The 18,521-nt window shown below is 41.9% G+C and overlaps 1 long non-coding RNA gene across 1 annotated transcript; it reads right to left on the bottom strand.

Annotated features, from left to right (window-relative positions):
* Window positions 1–7,118: 7,118 nt before the first annotated feature.
* Window positions 7,119–17,818, bottom strand: LOC114622580. Its single transcript, XR_003711636.1, has 3 exons — window positions 17,753–17,818; window positions 17,063–17,179; window positions 7,119–7,198 (listed from the first exon to the last, which is right to left on the bottom strand). It is a non-coding gene; the product is annotated as an uncharacterized LOC114622580 (long non-coding RNA).
* Window positions 17,819–18,521: the final 703 nt, after the last annotated feature.

Genomic DNA, 18,521 nt, shown 5'->3' with positions numbered 1-18,521 from the left:
GCAAGCCAGTAAGCTGCATTCCTCCATGGATTCTGCAATAGCTCCTGCCTCCAGTTCCTGACCTGTTTGAGTTCCTGTCCTCATTTCATTCAAACTGTAAGCCAGCCCCAATGGAATGTTTGCCTTTATAAGAGTTGCTTTGGTCATGGTATCTCTACACAGCAATACTCAGTTCTAGATGTTCATTGGTCAGCTTTGCAAATGTAGTGAGGAGGAAATCCTTGTCTATGACTGTGTCAGTAGGATATGTTTATAGCTGCCTTGTTTTTAACCTGGGAACTGCATATGAGCCCTAGATCCCCATTTGTGTCTTTGGGTGGCTTGCTATGAAAACACAAAACTATTATGATCCCTGAAGGGCCCCTGTCCATTATCTGATCCACCATCTGCTTCTATGATGATGACAGAGCAAAGCAATGACCATGAGTATAGCAGAATATCATTAGAAGTCATTTCATGGGGTTTTTTTTTTTAAGAATGGTAATATTTGGTTTTCACCCTAGGACCCTGGTTTATCTAGTTTCAGATTCTTGGGGTCACTGAAGCAGTATCGGGTATGGATTTCATCTCCTGGAGTAGGTCTTAAGTCAAGTCAAAAATTGGTTGGTTACTCCCACAAGCTTTGTACCACCATTGCACCAACATATCTTCCAAGCAAGACACCATTGTAAATCAAAGTATTTGTAGATAGGTTGGTGTTTACATTTCTCCTTTGGTAACAACATTCAGAGTACCTTCTTGTATCAAACATGCTAGTACCTATGGATGAAACTGTAGATAGGCACCAATTCAACTTCTGCATGTTCAACAGGTTACATAGCTGTGTTGTTTTCAGCCTGGGACCTTACCAGTAGTTTGAGAATGACTTATACATAGTCATGGCAGCAGCCTCGGTTCTTTGGGGGTCCCCATTGTATCCATTTAGCCAACAACTCAATTAGATGTAACCTAATCCTGGTAGTGGAAACTTCATTTGGTGACAAGAGATGGACAATTGGAACTCTGTCATCCCATTATTTGATTATTTCATTTAGATTCTCTTCATATATTTTTTTTATTTTATGAAGGTTCTACTGAATTAGGTTTTCATACTATCCCTGTAAATAGCCCTTAATTTTAGCTGTGTCTCCCCATATTCCATCCTTCATCCTCCTCTTCTTCCCCCTCTCAGCTAGATCCTCCTGTTCCAGTCATACCCCCAACACACACACACACACACACACACACACACAATTTTATTTCCATCCTTGGAAGATCTATCTGTATCCACCTAGTTCCTTACTCTATACATAACCCTTATGGTTCTACAGATTGTAGTTTGGTTATTGTTGATTTAACAGCTAATATCCACTTGTAAGCAAATATATAACATATTTGTCTTTCTGAGTCTGAGGTTAACTAATTCAGGGTGATTTTTTTCTAGTTACATCCATTTACCTGCAATTTCACTATTTCATTTTTTAAATGGCTGAGTAATATTCCATTGTGTAAATAGACCGCATTTTCTTTATCCATTCTTTTGTTAAGGGACATCTAGGTTCCTTTGAGTTTCTGGTTATTATGGATAGAGCAGCAATGAATATTGTTGAGCAAGTGTCCAAGATCTATTGGTCCAAGATCTAGCTGGACCTTACCGTCAATCTATTCCCTGCTTTTTGATTTTCTGATTTTCATACAGGCTGTACAAATTCTCAGTCCCACTAGCAGTGGCAAAGTATTTCCCTTACTTCACATCCTCTCAACCGTATGAGCTACCAATTGTGTTACTGATCTCAGCCATTCTGATGGGTGTAAGAAGAAATCTCAAAATAGTTTTCATTTTCAGTTCCTTGATAACTAAGTCCTAGTTAGGGTTACAATTGTCATAATGAAACAACATGACCAAAAGCAACTTGGCTAGGAAAGAGTTTCCTAGCCACTCACAGGTTCCTGTAGTAGTTCATCATCAAAAGCAATAAGGGCAGGAACTCAAGCAGGACATGAACCTGGAAGCAGGAGCTGATGTTGAGTCCATGGAGAGGCTCTGTTAACTAAGTCTGCTCATTGTAGCTTGCTCAGCCCACTTTCTTATAGAACTCAGGACTGCTGGCACAAGGATAATGGCACCACCCACAGTGGTCTGGGCCCTCCCCCACAAATCACCAATTAAGAAAATGGCTTACATGCTTGCCTATAGCCCACTCCTATGGAGACATTTTCTTATTTTAGAACCCTTCCTCTTAGATGACTTTAGCTTATGTCAAATTGACACAAAACTGCCCAGCACAATGTTGAATACTTCTTTAAGTGTTTCCTAGCCATTTAAATTTCCTGTTTTGAGAATTTTCTGTTTAGGTAGGTTCCTCATGTTTTAACTGCATTATTTGTTTTCTTGATATCTAGTACTGTTTTTGGCTCCTTATATATTTTGGATATTAGCCCTCTATGGAATGTGTAGTTGGTAAAAAGAAAATTTCCCATTCTGTAGGCTGCTAGTCTGTCGGAATTGTGGTGTGCTTTGCCATATAAAAGATTTTCAGTTTCATGAGGTCCCCTTTATTAATTGTTGATCTTAGAGCCTCTGCTAATGGTGTTCTGTTTAGAAAGGTTTTGTTCCTGTGCCAATGAATACAAGGGTGTTCCTGACTTTCTCTTCTATGAAGTTCAGTGTATCTAGTTTTGTGTTGATGTCTTTGATACAATTAGAACTGAGTGCAGGGTGATAAGTATGGATCTATTTCAATTCTCCTACCTGAAGCCACTCAGTTTTCACAACCACCATTAAAAAAAAAAAACAACAAAAACAAAAAAACAAAAAAAACCAGTATTTTCTCCAGTACATGCTCCTGGCTTCTTTAATCAAAAATCAGGTATCTACAGGTATGTGCATGTTGGGAGCCGCGGCAGGTGCTGGCAAAGTCCGCCATCGCTAGGTGGCGCTGTCAGCCATAATTCTTCCTAGTAAACAAATAAAGTGTGCATGTGCCATGGTAAAGCCCGCCAAAGCTAAGCCCATCCCACGGCGTTTGGCGCGCTACGAGTTTGCAGCCAATCAGAGATGATTACGCCGCTCTAGGGTATATAAGGGCTTTTCCCAGGGCTGGGGGTCGTCTTCTACCACCATTTTGGTTTATGGGAATAAACGTTTTTCTACGGAAGGATTCTGGTGTGTGTGTGTGTGTGTGTGTGTGTGTGTGTGTGTGTGTATGGTTTCGCCGGCGAGACGACTACACGCGCGCGCCCCGCACATGTGCATTTATGTCTGCTTCTTCATTTATATTCCATTAACTGTTATGTCCTTTTTTGTGTGTGCCAATACCACACTGTTGTTATTACTATAGCTCTGTAGTGTAACTTGAAATCGGGGATAGTAATAACCTCCTACAGGTCTGTTTATATGCAGCTTTAATCCATAATAGTCAGATAGAACATGGTACTATTTAAATTTCCTTGTATCTGTTGAGACTTGCTTTGTATCTGAGTGTGTGGCTAATTTGGCAGAAAGTGCCATGAGGTACTGAGAAGAAGGTATATTCTTTTGCATCTGGGTGAAATGTTCTGTAACTATCTGCTTAGTCCATTTGGCTCACAACTTGAGCTAGCCCCAGCATTGTCTGTTTAGTTTTTGTCTGGAAGTCTATCTACTGATGAGTTGAGGTATTGAAGTCTCCGGCTGTCAATGTATACATATCAGTGTATCACTTTAAGATATATTGGCGTTTAGTTGATAAGCTTGGGTGCCCTTGTTTTGGATGCATAGATGTTAAGAATTGCAATTCTCTCTTTTTTACTTTACAGATCCTTTTGGAATATATTAAAGTTTCCAATTTAGTATTTTTTTTTGAGATTCCTGAGTGTGCAAATAAGTTGGTCTCTGCTTCTACATCTGTTTCATGTGACTTTTCATGGGCCCTTTCCTTCTGTCTGTCTGTTTTGTCTTAGTCCAATGTATCTTTTCATTATATTATATTATATTATATTATATTATATTATATTATATTTCCTTAGAATCCTTTTTTTTCTAATGAGAGACAGAAAGGAGATAGATCCAGATTTGGTATGGGAGGAAACTGGAGTGGAGAGAGGAAAAACATAATTAGGATATATTATATGTGATGGCTATTCTTGATTGTCAACTTGACTACATCTGGAATTAACCAAAATCCAAATGGCTGGGCACACCTGTGAGGAATTTTTTAATTAAATCATCTGAAGTGCAAAGACTCACTTTTAATACATTTCTTTGAGGTGGGATAAGACAACTTTAATCCAGAACTTTGAGGTGGGAAGATCCACCTTTAATCTAAGCCATGCCTTCTTCTGGCAGCCTATATAAAGAAATGGGAAAAGGAAGCTTTTCTCTTTGCCTGCTTGCTTTCAGTCTTCCTAGCAAGTCCATTCTAAAGCCAAATGCACTGGCATTAGAGCCTCCTTCTTCAGGATTCCAGCATATGATGGAGACCAGCTGAGACATCCAGCCTTACGGGCTGAACAACTACTAGATTATCTGACCTTCTGTTTGTATACTGTTCTAGGATGATATACATCCTTTGTTGGACTAGATGGACCACATCTAATAAGCTACTCTAGTAAATTATGTAAGAGCTATTTTCAATAAAAGGGAAAATACTGAGGCTGCCTGGAGCATATCCCTATAAAATTTTGGAGAATAAACTGGGTGTCAAGTGTTGGAGGGAAAAAGTTACATTCCTCAAGAGCCCATAACTAAATGTACTAGGACAGCATATGCACCTTGACTCAGAAGAAACAGACTGAAAATAACACAGTCGTCTTACCAAGTGATCATAGGAATGAAGACTTCCAAAGTATGAGTCCACTGGGATGTGCTTTGCAAAAGTGGGCATCAGCTTGACTATAAACAGCTAAACAATAGCAAAAAAAATAATTACACTCTCTCTTAAGAAAAAGCAATACATCAGCAATAACATTGCTTTGTTGCTGGAAATATGAAAAAGAGAAGTGTGGGGGGTCCAGGTTACACACTTAGAGAAAACTGACTCTCCCTCTTCTACAGCTAATAATGTCCAATAGTTCTCAGAAGAGACAGAACTTTGTGTCAAGTCCCATCTCATTGCTGGGACAGGTCTTCGGCATGATCTCATTGCTTCTGTGAGGCTGCTGTGTCCACAAAACATGGTTTCCCTGTGGTCATCCAATGCCTCTTGCTCTTATATTCCTTCCAACCCCCCTTCCGAAATGATCACTGAGCATTTCAGGGAGGTATGTGCTGTGGAGTCGTTCCATTTAGGGAATTTGTCCCTCTTCAATGTTCTCCTTTAGACCACTTTGCCTGTGTCTTCTCAGGTGTCGAAGTTGGGTTAGACTGTTCCGTGGACAATAGCCTTGGTTAACCCTATGTAAATAAACTCTTTACTAAAAATGACTTGCAGTTGTATTTGTAGCTGTCTTTTACTACTTTGTGGGTTCTTCTTTCTTCCACCCTTCTGTGCCTTTTTTCTGCCCTTCCAACCACCTAACACTATATAGGAGAGAAAAAAGGATAGAAAGGGAAAGGGCAGCCTTATCATTAGACTACTTCCTGCCGATTAGGGGCACTGAGATTCTTGGGGCAAGTCTGATCTTCTCTGTTAAGATATCTAATTTCTTCTTTCTTCTTTGCACCCAACTACTTAACAAAACTATGACCAAGAGCAAACAAACAACCCACCCAGTATCCTGGGCACTAGCCTTTCTGTAGCCTTTGAAAAATCACCAGCATTTAAAACATCAGACAATCATAGAAATTTTCCACCACTGGCAAAAATCACACCCTTGCACAAGGCAAATCAAAGTCAGCTGCCGGTGGAAAAATCTGAAGTGGCCCCACATCCTACACCTGTGATTAAAACAAAAACATATTCTTATAATATTTCTATGTTTTTTAAAGAAATGAAATGCCAAAATTGTCAATACAGGCCTTGGTTTTCACAGACCCACACCGCAAGTTTCTAGGGTGAAGAGGGACCGTCTACTATCTCATAGAATGAGAATTTTTTTTCCTGATATCCCTAATTGTGATGGCTATTCTTGGTTGTCAAGTCGACTACATCTGGAACTAACCAAACCCCAAGGAGATGGGTACACCTGTAAGAGGTTTTTCTTGATTGATTCATTTGAGTTGGAAGACCCACCCTAAATCTGGACCATACCTTCTGGTAGCAACTTATTTAAAGCACATAAAAGAAAGCAAATTTTCATTTCCACTGGCAAGTTCACCTATCCTGCTGCTGAGGCTTCCCTCACTAGCATCAGAGCCTGCTTCTTTGGGATTCCAATATATACTGAAGACCAGCTGAGACATCCAGCCTTGTGGACTGAACAACTATTGGATTATTTGTATTTCCATTGGAAGATAGCCATTGTCAAGTAACAAGACTGTCTTAGTTAAGGGATTCTATTGCTGTGAAGAGACAATGTCTTCGTTAGGGTTTCCATCACTATGAAGACACCAACCAAGGTAATTCTTATAATGGACAACCTGTAACTGAGGCTGGCTTACAGGTTCTCAGATCAGTCCATTATCATCATGGCAGGAAGCATGGCAGCATCCAGGCAGCTCTCTAGGAGAGCTGAGAGTTCTACATCTTGTTCTACAGGCTAACAGGAGAAGATTGGCTTCCAGGCAGCTAGGAGAAGAGTCTCAAAGCCCACCCCCTCAGTGACACACTTCCTCCAACAATATCACACCTCCTAATAGTGCCACTCACTCACTAGGTCAAGCATATCCAAACATGTAAGGCGCAAAAGAGGACCTCGCCCTAAGATGGCGATGGCTGCCTGAACGCTGTAGAGTAAACAAGTCCATATTTGGCATTTAGGCTGTGCAAGGCCAGTGGTCTGACATGACGTGTCATGACGAGACCTATGGAGAGCTGCCACATGTCGTGTTTGCTGTAGATGTCTGCAGGGAATATAAGCCGTGCCCAGGACGGGATTGGGGCCATCTTCCAGCTATCTGTAGAGTGCTAAAGCTTCCTGAGTAAACTGCCTTGAGAAGGAACCTGGTGTCCTGCGTCTTCTTCCCGCTGGTCAGGGTCAGCACGGCACACAAACAACCACAGACACCATGACTCTTACAGAGGAAAACATTTAATTGGGGCTGGCTTACAGCTCAGAGGTCTAGGTCACTATCATGTAACAGGAAACATGGCAGCTTGCAGGTAGACCCGGTGCTAGAGGACAGTCCAGAGTTCCATATCTGAATCCACAGGCAGCAGGGAGAGAAAGAGGCACACTAAGCTTGGCCTGAGCTTCTTAGACCTCAAACCCTGCCCCCCAGTGACATAACTCCTCTGACAAGCCCATACTTACACCAATAAGGCCACACTTTCCAATAGTGTCAGTCCCTATAAGCCTATAGCACCATTTTTATTTAAACTACCACACAGACCAAAGCTTGTAAGCCATTCTAATAAATCTCCATATGTATGTGCGTGTGCATGTGTGCATGTGTGTATGTGTTCTGTTTCTCTAGAGAACCCTGACTAATACAATTGTCATTCAACAATATTCTAGAGTAAGAGTTCTTTTTTTAAAAAAATTATTAATCATTCCATTCGTTCACATCTCAAATAATATCCAGTTACCCCCTCCACCAACCCCCCATTGCCACAAAGTCCCCTGAAGACTTAAATTGAAAAAAGATAAAAATTACAACAGTATAGAATTAAGAAAAAAAAAAGCATGGTAGGATGAGATAGGATGAGAGAAACATGGAGTCTACAGTCAAGTGCATCTCAGCTCAACCAAGAAGCCCGTTAGTAACTGTATAAACTTAAATAGATGTTTATCTGAATCATCAGTTTTCTTTAAAATGCAAACACATCTCTATCCTATCCTTCGAGGATATCACACTGAGCTGTACACACATGTAGTGTCTAGTATGTTATAGTCACTAACAGTGCCTTTTTTTAAAACACAGAGGAAAGTATGTGTAAAATATTTACAACATGGCTTCATTTGAATTTATTAGCTCTAAAATAAGTGATGTTTGTCTAGGCTTAATCCATCCCAAAGGGCATATTTTAATAGTGGAGATGGGAGAGAAGCTTGTCATGAAGGTAGGAACACTCTTGGCAACATGGCCTATGACTTTGTGACAGGAAGCTGAAGTACAGCCAGGGGAGATCTGTAACACTGAAGCAAGAATACAAATACACAATACTGATCCCAAGCCATGTTTAGATGGCAACTAACTCTGTGTCATTCTTCACTTCCCTAAACAATCCATCATTCATTCTTTCAACAGGCCTAGCAAAATTTTGTTTACGTTTCCTTCCTTCTGCTTTTTATTGGATGATGGATGGCAGATAGGCTGTATGCATAACATAGCTTGATATAAACTTGCATTTGCAAGTTAACACTGTGTGTGTGTGTCGCTAAACATTGATCCAAGAGTCTTACTGAGCAAGCATCCTTCACCGAGCTGTATTTGCAGTGATATAATAGAACCTGACAAGGTTGCCCAGGCTGGCCTTTAGTTCACTATACACTTGAGCCAGCCTTGATTTTGCAGTTTTCCAGCTTCTGCTTCTCAGTAGCTGAATACACTTAGAATAAGCCTGGCTATACTCAAGATCAATATGAGGATACATATCTTCTACTCCATTCGTAGAAAAAAGAAGCCATGTTTCCTACTGGCACCACACACCAAGCGCTGGTGACCACTAACCTGGTAAAAGATTGAAATGCAAAACTCAAAGTATGATTTCTACTGAACATATATGACTTTTCTGCCAACACAGTTAAAAATTATAACTTTAACTCTCATAAGTTAGGAACTATATGCATTGTAAGTACATTTATATATTTTCCTTTCTCTGATTTATGTGTTCATAATTGATTCTTTTTGAATAGTTGCATTTATTCTTTAAGAATTTCACGCATGTATGCAACACATCTTGATCTTATTTACCCTCAACTCTCCTTCCCCTCTCCTCTCCCTCCCCCTCTCTCCCTGGGCCCCTCTCCAACACATACCCCTCCCAACTTCATGTACTCTCTTTTTAAAAAAATACTTCCCTGAGTCCAGCTAGAGATGCCTGCACAGATAAGGGACCATCCATAGCAGCCTGTACAACCTACATCACGAAGAAAAATGACTCTGCACTCCCCAGTAGTCAGCAGCTGCCAGTGGCCCTTCTTTTAGGAGTGAGGTCTCCTTTTTTTTTTCAGTTCTTTTTTTTTATTGGATGTTTTATTTACATTTCATATGTTATCCCCTTACCCTATCCCCCCGACCCAGGAACCCCCTATCCCCTCACCCCTCCTCCTTCTTCTCTGCAGATGTACCCCTACCTACCCCCCACTCCCACCTCCCCACCCTCAAATTCCCACCCACTGGGGCATCCAGCCTTCATGAGACCAAGGATCTCTTCTCCCACCTATGCCTGACAGGGCCCTCCCCCTTATCTATACAGCTGAAGCCATGAATCCCTCCCTAAGTGCTCCCAGGCTGGTGGTTTAGACCCTGGGAGCTGTGATTGGTTGGTATTGTTGCTCTCCTCATGGTGCCGCAAATCCTTTCAGCTCCTTCAGTCTTCACTCTAACTCCTCCATTGAGAACCCCATGATCAGTTCAATGGCTAGTTGTGAGCATCTGCCTCTGAATATGTCAGACTCTTGCAGACCTCTAAGGAGACATCTATATCAGGCTCTTATCAGCATGCACTTCCTGACTTCCACATCAGCATCTACCTTTGGTGACTGCACATGGGATGGATACCCAGTTGGAATGGTCTCCAGACGGCCCCTTCCTCAGTTTCTGTCCCTCACTTTGTCTCCATATTTGCTCCCTTGAGTATTTTGTTGCTCCTTCTAAGAAGGACCGAAGCACCCTCACTTGGTCTTCCTTCTTCATGAGCTTCATGTGCCCTGTGAGTTGAATCTTGGGTATTTCAGGGTTCTGGGCTAATATCCAATAATCAGTGAGTGAGTACCATGTGTGTTCTTTTGTGATTGGCTTACCAGGAGTGAGGTCTCCTAACTCTCTCCCCAATCAGTGCTGGAAAGCTGCCTTAATCTACTACAGGCTTCGTGCTGGTAACACAGCTGCTGCCCAGAAGACAGCATATCACAGCACTCCGTTCCCCATACCTCCTGCTCTTCTGTTCTTTCTGCCCTGCTTCCCCAATGTCCCCTTGTAACGGCCCATTCTGCCCCACATTAGGAGGTCACTATGTCCTGGCCAGAGCTGCTGCTCCCGGTTCACGGGTCAGGATCTAGCAAGAGAGAGAGTGGGGATGGAGGGGCAAGAGACTCTAAGAATGGAGACAAGACAGAGAGTCTGATCAAGTCTCCTCTTATTGAAAGGAAATCCTGGGTATTTATACGCTTTACCACGTGCCTTGCCCTCTCAGACAAGCAGGGGAAACACAGCTGAAGGCACTATGCCACGTGCCTTGCAGCACGGATACCATGTGCACCTTGCAGCTGGGGGCACTAAACAGCAAAACAAGATATATGAGAAAAACAAGATGTTTATCAGAGTGTGTTCAGCTGTTGGAGGCTGTTGAAAACAAGTCTCTTGTCAGGGTATATGGCCCGAGATGGCTGCAAAGATGATAGCCGCTGATAGCCGCTTTCTGCTAGGAGTAAGCTCCCAACATCCCCTGAGCCTTGTAGGCTAGGTACGCATGCAGGTTGATAAAATGTCTCATTTGGGACTGAGAATTCAGTAGTCACTTATTCTACACTACACACTTTGACTAGTTATAAGATTCTGCATGACTACTGTCCATTGCAGAAAGAAGCTTCTCTGACCAAGGTTGAGAACAGCATGAACCTATGTGAATGAAGATAAATACAGATATTTAAAAGATAATTTGACAGCATATCAGCTTAACCTTAAACATAACAACAGGTCTTCCATAGCATTTATAATCTTTCAAGCCATGGGCTTTTGAGAAGGTTTGCAGTACGTAGGCAAGAATTCCTTCCTGTGGAGGCCTCAAATTCAATCAGAAAGTGGTGGTTTACCCCAATGCCAGTTGTGTCAATATTGTACCAATGGGTACATCTTGCCTAGCATGTTAGTGTTATAGCAGGCATGGTCCACTGCTGGAAGAGACTACTGGCCTCTTTTCTTTCTCAGCAGTGTGTAAAGCACTTCAGGCATCATGAAAGCTAGCCCACAGATAAAAGGCTTTTCAGTCCATTCAACATTGATTTTTCTGTGACCTGCAAATGGTGTCGTGTCTTCTACAACGGAGTCTTACCATCTAGATATGGAGGAAAACTACAAACAATGACAACAGCCAGTGTTGTTCGGGGGGGGGCCTTCTGGGGCTTACTCATATTTTGACTTAGTATTCTTTTCAATATCAGTCAACGTTTTTAATATTAGGGAAAACAAAATGGTTGCCAAATACTTCGCAAATATTTTTCAAACCTTCAAAAGTAAAATACAGTCACATCTGCCCTTTGTGATCCCTTCATGGAAGCATCCCTCTTTCTTGAAACTTTATATCACAAATCTTTGACTGGCATTAATTTAATTCAACAGAGAGTTCTAAAAATCATGAGAGCCAATCATTCTATTAAACTGTTCGGATACCTTTGTTCACAATTGACAAGCAGTATCTATCTTTGACTCCAAGTTGTAAGAAGACAAACAAGAGGTAAAGACCAACCTTAGGGGTCTTTATATGAAACAAAACGGATGCTGCCAATGTCTGGCTATGCAAAGTAGACAGCTGAACTGGGTCCTGATCTCTGCCTTGCACTCTGGCTGGTCTGATGTGGCTGAAAATAATAAGAGGTGGTGGAAATAACAGCTGTCCCCTTCAGTGATTCACTTTGTCTTCAAAGAGGAATTCCAGGCCTGTGTGTACTAATAGTTCAAGATGGGAAGGAGGTTATATGTCGTTGCCATAATAATGGTAATGACCAAGTTTGAAAGCTTTAAAGTGTTTCTCCACATTACCTCCTGTTAGCCCTATGCCAAATGACATGGAAAGGTATCATTATCTCCATTTTGTAGAAGAGAAACATGAGTTACCTATGGTGCACCACAGTGTGAAATATGCTATAGGCTCATCATCAGACACATATAGTCTTGTGAGGGAGGCAAGATGCAGTGAAGGAGCAATCAAGGTTAGTCAAGAAATACATACCAATTAAATAAAACTCGAATCAGTACAAATTAAATACAGCAAAATAACAGTGCTTGATAGTGTTAATAATGAATGCTGGACATGAAACTGTCAGTGTTGACTAGATTGTTAGATATATTTGATGTAGACACCTAGTGATAATTACATTGGAGTGAACTTTGTATAAGGAGAGAGAAAGCACACATATCAGACAGGGAGCATCTTTAGAAAGCCTTGCAGTAGGTTTGTAAACTAAGTATGGGAAGAAGAGCAGGCAGAGGGTAGGCTGAACTGATGGGAACAAGCCTTGCTAAGATCTGCCCATCAGGTTGGAAGGTTCGAGGCAGAGTTTGAAGTTGCCAGCTGAACTTGTGAGCCCTGGGAGGAGCATTAAGTAGCAGGAATGTGATTTTTAAAATCATCTTTAGGAAGACTGGGATGATGAGAACACACTAAGCACATAGTAGGGCTATAACAGAGTTGAACAGTTATTATTATCACAGAGTTTAAAATACCGGCACATCCATCTGGACGCTGAGCAATCAATCTACACAGTGATCATATGACTGAAAAGGCAGAAAATAAAAGGAGTAAATTTGAAATCAGAGATAGTTCAAAGGCTTTCTCCAAGGGCGAGAGCCCCAGGAGGTGGGGGGGGGGGCTCTGGCTCTAGGAGAGGAAGCTAGGCAAAGACATGACTTAGCAATGAAAACCACTGTGCACCGGTGGCCACCCGAGTGGAAGCTAGCTGAGATGTGTATGTGTTCACATGTTTACACATGCAATTGCTCATGTACAAGACCTAATAAACACAGTCCCCTCCCCTCCACAAGGTCCCAGAGCTGAAGTAGCTTACAAAGTCATTACTTTTAAACCTGCTTACTGGGATTGTTAGCACAGATGAACCCTGCATTGTAACAAATGTAGACATTAAAAATCCAGATGTGTGAGGATAAGATTTGAGGATCACTCACAGTCACCGGCTTGGAGAGGGTAACAAAGGTGATGAAGGACCAGAGGAGAGTCCTAGCTTCCTCTGAAAACTGCACCATTCCCTTCTCAAGCATCACTCGTTTAAAAAAAAAAAATCACATTTATGGTCAAGGGTGAGAATGGCAAAATTCATCGAGAAAACAGAGTTGCTCTGCCGAGGAGACCCATTTGAAAGTGAAATAGAGGTCAAAACCCCACTCTGACATGAAAATTGGAAACCGCCAGATGTTCCAATGCTGTAGTACAATTCAAAAGGGCAGGAGTGACGGATTATTAACCATTCCAGCTGGCAACGTAGAATTTATGTTTTCTTTGTTATGTGAAATGTCAGTCATACAGAAAACATTAAATATCTGCACAGGTTCAAAAAATCTGTCAGAAAACAATATAAATCAAATCTAAGTGCAATGAATAGAACTACCAGCAGAGGGCCCCCTTCAACGCCTGGCAAATTCTCAAAGGAAGACAAACTCCTAAAGGAAGAGCCTTTTATTTTTCTGGAAACTTCTGATTCCAATCGAAAATGTCCGTGCCCAGACATAGCACAATTATCCTTCTTTATAATTTAATTACAAAAGCAATATTTAGAATTTCAGGTCTTAAGGCTTTTTTAAAAAAAATTTTTTGCACTATGCTTTCTGCTTATGAGAAATTTTATATGACATTCCCATCACCATAATTCAGGATAATGTAGGCATGGAATACCTTAGGGTGGAAGAGTGACTTTCACAGCCTCTCTACAGTACTTCAGACTATCCTGCTGATAACACAAACAGGCACTCTATAAAACTGGCTTTTGGGGAGTTTGGTTTGGTTTGTTTTAATTTTTTGCCCCGTAATCCCTAGATGGAAATGTGCAAATTACCAACACAGGAAGGATGCCACTGTAGCAAGGAATCTTTAACAACTCAAGGCCTCAGGAAATATACATCTGTTAAACACCACATCTGAGTATCTGGTCACATTCTCATTTCTATTTTTAAAAGACATCTGTAGAGCATCTTGGATCAGTTTAAGTCAGAATGTCTCCATTTCATGTAACACTCTCAGTCAGATCATTTTTTTCATTGATCATGAAAAAAATGGGTGCCAGCGAGACTTGCCTTGAAATGTTGTCGTTGTATCTGCATACTGGCCTTGGAGAAAACTGTGATTTTTCAAAGTCAGGTAAGGTAGTTGAGTGTTGACTTTATTACTTAGATGCATGTTTCTGGCCTTGTCTATATCAAAAGCCAGAAAACTTTAGCCCACAAAGCCCTAATCTAGCCTGCTGCTTATTTCTATATAAACTACAAGGTAAGAATAGGTTTTACATTTTAAAATGGTTCTAAAAAAATCAAAACAGATGTAATTTTTTTCATGACATGAAAATTATATATGAAACTCTGTGCTCACTGGCCACTAAGTTGCATATTTCATGAAAAGTTGTGGAAATCTATTTGCTTTCTGTTAAATAAGCATTTACCTGATAAGCTCAATTTTGCTTCAAGTCTTAGGAAGCCTAAAATACTATATTTACTCCCTAGTTCTATACAGAAAAAGCTTGCCAAATTCTGAACTATGACCTCTTTAATGCTCCTTATGTTCTTAATAATAAAACATGTTGCTCTGTTAACACTGGAAGCAAAGAGCTTGCAGATCTAGTTTCTCCAAATAATCAATGTTTGGAATTGTCCGAGTAGCATTAAGAAAAATGCTGTTTGCATCCTAGACTCAGAGTTTGACTTCTCTGGCCTGTGGTATAACCAGAACATCAACGTTTTTGAAGATCCCCAGGTGATTTGAATATGAAGTTTACAGAGCTCTTAATTTAGTGCTTTGGCAAACACAATCCCTGCCCCCAGCGTTATCCAGGCTCAGGAAGCTCCTTGTTGCTCCTTTAAGCGACCCAAAAGATTCTTCCCACTACCTCTGTGATCCTCCTTCTCTCCAGGGGCTGTTGCTGATTGAGGACAAAGGGAACAGAGGCAAGGGACAGAGTTCTGCACAGACAGACAGCTGTTGTTAATACAGAAGTGTTGATTGGCTTCTAAGATCTGCTTCAGTGAGACAGCTCAATTTTATTCTGGGTGATCAAGGGCGATTATGGATTTGGAGAGTGGGCAGGGAATTCCAAGGTGGATATATGTTATTGACTAGAGTGGAAGCCTAGGAATGTTTCATCTACGTAAAGAAGAATTCCAGGAACCTGGAGGGCAGGTTCTTATGGGAATAGAGGAAGTTGAACCTGGCCATATTCTTCAGAGGTGAAGGAGGTAGAGGTAGAGGTAATGCTGCAGTGAGCACACAGGCTGAGAGCAGGGAGAGAGCAGCCCTCACTCCTACCAATCTCAGAGACACTCAGCATTTGGGGCACAATCGAATCTCGCACATGCTACAGGCCAGCTCCCCAGTCGCACACCCCCACAACCCCACAACCCCAAACTCTCCAAACTCCTGCTGAGTTCTTCAGTCCAGACACTCCAACATCATCCTAACAGCTAGTTTCAAGGCCAGCCTGTGACAGCTCCTGCCCCTTTTACTTTCTGAATGAAATCTCCTCCTTGTCTGTTTTCTTCTCTCCAACAGCATAGTGATTGAAAAGCTGTCTTAAGCCTGGCAGGTTTTAATGAGAGGTGCAGCCTGGAACAAATCACTGAGTCAATCTGCTCCTCTATGTCTTCAATCATAAGCCTGCTTTTAAATGTTTAGCGCTCAGAAAATTTATAGATCACGTGAGCTTTTCTTATTACTTGCTGAGATTGGCACCAACTGGGCCCTTGCGAGGTATTCAGAATCTCAGGGCCCGTCTAGGCCTCAGAGCCACCATGGCTTCCCACGGTGGTATATGTGAGCACACATTACATTTTAAGCAGGGTACTGGAAGCTTTGAGACTCACTAGGCTGTCTCTTCTCTGAAGCTGGCTTTTATGCACAAACTGGTTTGCTTACACTTTTTAAATCCATCTATTTTCTATGCATAGAATACTTTGAAACCAGAAAAGGCTGTAGCAGGACCAGAGGTGATTAAGACAAATAAAGTCAGCTTCAGGCAATGTGAAAATCTCCTCCCTCCGACAGACATGATCCTAGAGGTGCACAGCTAGTGAATTAAAAGAGCTCTTATAAAGTTTAGAACAAACACACACACACATAGACATATATGCACACACATACACACACACACACACACACACACACACACACACACACGTATGCACATACATATACATATGCACAGGGAAGCTGAGCTTCCCTGATCTCAGCATCTAAACCTGAAATTCCTCAGAATCTGGAGTGTTCTTGGTAATGAAATGATGCCACCAGTGGGAAGGGCCACATCAGAACACACGTGACCGACTGCAGTCCAACCTCACGTATACTAAAGCAGGATTTCACTTTTAGAAACATGGCTTCATCTGAGGCAAGGTGTTCTCATCAGGAACCGTGGGCACCGACATTTAAGTCAGTTTTCTGTGCCTTCGGAAGGACCAAGCTGGAGATTGTCTTAACTAAGCATTTATTTCTAAGTTAGGGTGGGTCTATAAAAGCTAAGGAAGAGAGAACATCCCATCATTAACTGAAGTATTTGGAACATATCCAGGGAACTGAGTGAGCTCATCTGCAGACCTGTGTCAAAGGGAGGATGCTGAGTATTTACTTAAATCTCCAAGTACTGACTGTTCATGCTACCCTGTATTTTACTGAGCCATGAGAAGTTTTGCCTTTGACTCTTCTCAAAGAGCTGGTGGAGGGCTGAGACCAGGAGGTCCTTAAACTCGATGTGGTCGAAGATGCTCTAGAGGAAATCCAGACATCTCTTAGTAAATAAGTAGATGTTTACTGAACACCTGCTCAGTGCTGCGGAGAGGTTGGACTTTGCTACCGGATAAGTGACCAAAGAGCCACGTCCTGTCCATGTTGTCTAAAGGGAAAAGAGCGAGCTGTGGTAACACAGCCGAACGTCACCATCTACCCCTCCTTGTTTTTACACTGACCTATGTTGCCTCGGTGTGAGGTCTCCATTGCTTTCCAGATGAGAGGTCTGATTTCCTTACTTGATATAATTCATTTTGAGTGGATGCTTGTTTGCTTCCGCTGAGTTATCAATCCAGCTTCAAATCCAGATATTAAAAATAAGGAGGAGGAGGAAGAGGAGGAGAAGGAGGAGGAGGAGGGAGAGGAGGAGGAGGAGGAAGAGGAAAGGATTGAGGAAAAGAAAAGGACAACGTTAATTTTAGCCCCTAGGCATGTATGTATTCCTAACTCTTGCTTCTAGACGTACAATTAACATGCCATTCTCCAGATGTAAAAATCTGTAGAAGGTACCCCAGGGAAATGTCCCACCATCACTGTTAGAGAGCCATTAATGAGTGTCTTGCTGTGGCTCAGTGGTACACTTCCTCATTTTTTATGTCTACATTCTTCCTCTTGAGAGTGTTGGGTTTAGAAGTCAAGAAAACTTACTTCAGATACGGAAGCTTAAAAATAGAAGCGTTATTTTCTGAATGCACAGGAAGGCAGCCAGTTCTGGATCTGATCCACCTCCCCAAAGGGAGATTGTACAGCATTTTTATAGGATGGAAACACAAAGCAGGGAGGATGGGGTGGGCTGTTACGTCATTGACCAATCATATTTTGACACAAAGGGTTAAACAAAGAAGTTAACTTTGGGGACTGGGCCTTACCTAGATCACCTGGTTTCAGGGTCTTTGCGTCAGCTTTTGCAGACAGGTCCCTTCCTAGACTCTGACCTGGGATTTTAAAATGATAAGGAAAACAGGAGTGAGCCATTAAGTAGCCCATTAAGTCAAGACAGGCAGCACTTTCATGACTTGTGTGTCTTAGTTTAGATAACAGGATAACGGGTCTTCCCTCTTTACATTCCTTACTGGTTAACAAACAGGAAACACCTGAAGATGCAGGGCAGGAGTTGGGATCCAGGGCCTGGGAACACACACTCAGTTTTAGTCCTGCCATGGAGGTAGAGCTCATTCCTGAGGTGGCTGAACTCAGGAAACTACCTCCTAACAGAAAATACTATCGGTAAATATTTAAGGGACTAAGTGAAGAAGTAAATAAATAACAGAAAGCAACCTGGGTGTTTTGGCTCCTGCCTGTGGAAACTAATGCACCATGATTCCAGGAAAAGGAACTAACGGCTAGGAGAAAAGGCCTCAGACAGTTCAAGGAAGAAGCCAGCCAAAAACAAAGCTAAGCCATGGTGCTTCAGTATGCTTGGCCCTCTTGGGAAGTGTAACCTTGTTGATGGAGGTGTGTCACTGTGGAGGCAGGGCTTTGAGCTCTGCCCAGTGTGAAACACAGGAGTCTCTCTTCCTGGCTGCCCTTTCATCAAGGTGTAGAATTCTCAGCTCCTTCTCTAGTACCATGTCTGCCTGCATGCTGCCATGCTTCCCACCATGATCATAATAGAATAAACCTCTGAAACTATAAGCC

This window comes from Grammomys surdaster, unplaced genomic scaffold (genome assembly GCF_004785775.1).
Source record: "Grammomys surdaster isolate TR1022 unplaced genomic scaffold, NIH_TR_1.0 190, whole genome shotgun sequence".
Lineage (NCBI taxonomy): Eukaryota > Metazoa > Chordata > Mammalia > Rodentia > Muridae > Grammomys > Grammomys surdaster.
Note: the sequence above shows the minus strand (reverse complement) of the source record. Positions and strands in the feature narration are given on the sequence as shown.